The sequence below is a fragment of the Aptenodytes forsteri genome, unplaced genomic scaffold (assembly GCF_000699145.1).
Source record: "Aptenodytes forsteri isolate BGI_AS27 unplaced genomic scaffold, ASM69914v1 Scaffold146, whole genome shotgun sequence".
NCBI lineage: Eukaryota > Metazoa > Chordata > Aves > Sphenisciformes > Spheniscidae > Aptenodytes > Aptenodytes forsteri.
Window position 1 is genome coordinate 6,285,367 of NW_008795128.1, and position 465 is coordinate 6,285,831.

The window sequence follows — 465 nt, forward strand, 5'->3', positions numbered from 1 at the left end:
GGGCCTGGGCCGGGCCCCGCCGCCGCCCCGGCGCTCTCCGGGGGGCACCAGCCCGCCCCGTGGGAGATAAAACTCTGTCTTCGGTCGCCTCGGCTCCCCGGCTGGGCCGCAGCAGCCGCAAACGGCACCTGCGTGGGTTGAACTGGAGCATCCACGCTTCTACTCTGTTTTCAGGCAAATGTTTCCAAGGTGAAGAAGCAGTAGAAATGCTGCTGCAAAAAGAAAACGAAACTCGAGAAAATGGCCTTTTTAGGTTGTTTTCCTGTGTATAAAATAGCAAAACAAAGCACTATTCCAGCTTCCAAAAATCTTCCTGTGGTATCATCTCTGTATCAGAGGTGCATCTCCTGTAACCTATGTCCTTCATGCCCACTCTCCTCTGGGCCCACGGCGTGGCCACCTGTGGGATGAGCTGTGGCTGACAGCAGGAGAGTAGCAGGGCGACAGCCTGGGGTATCTGTCTGG